Genomic DNA, 704 nt, shown 5'->3' on the forward strand with positions numbered 1-704 from the left:
GTATAAGAGGAATACAACTTCAAGACTTGATGTTATTGGAAAACAATCAAAAACAGTGTTTATTATTTTCCTGCAACAATACATCCCATCATATTTTAGTTCAGGGTAAATCTTGGGCTTCATTGGATACAGAAATACTGCAAACCATGGCATGGATAAGATGCCTCCACAGTGTAAGTCATACTCACACTCATACTCACCTTGGGTTTGTGGCAGGTATACAAAATTTAATACAAAACGACAAACATACATATATACATTTAAATGATACGACACGATTGTGCAGCATGAATGAGTAGTCTCATATTTAGCTTTGTTTTTTTATTCTACAGATAGGAAATAAGCTGCCCAGTGTGTGAATGTTCTGAGAAAATCCACTAGAGGGAGATAATGCTTGTTGAAATTAGAATTGTGTGTGTGTGTGTGTGTGTGTGTGTGTGTGTGTGTGTGTGTGTGTGTGTGTGTGTGTGTGTGTGTGAGAGAGAGAGAGAGAGAGAGAGAGAGAGAGCGAGTGTGTGAGAGAGAGAGAGAGAGAGAGAGAGAGAGAGAGAGAGAGATTAAGAGAGAGAGAGAGTGTGTGTGTGAGATAAAGAGAGAGAGAGAGAGAGAGAGAGAGAGAGAGAGAGAGAGAGATTGAACTTTATTCTTTATGTGGACATTATGATGTTTCAGAACAATTCCGATCACCAGTATTTTACTGAACT

Source organism: Tachysurus vachellii, chromosome 10 (genome assembly GCF_030014155.1).
Source record: "Tachysurus vachellii isolate PV-2020 chromosome 10, HZAU_Pvac_v1, whole genome shotgun sequence".
Taxonomy (NCBI): domain Eukaryota; kingdom Metazoa; phylum Chordata; class Actinopteri; order Siluriformes; family Bagridae; genus Tachysurus; species Tachysurus vachellii.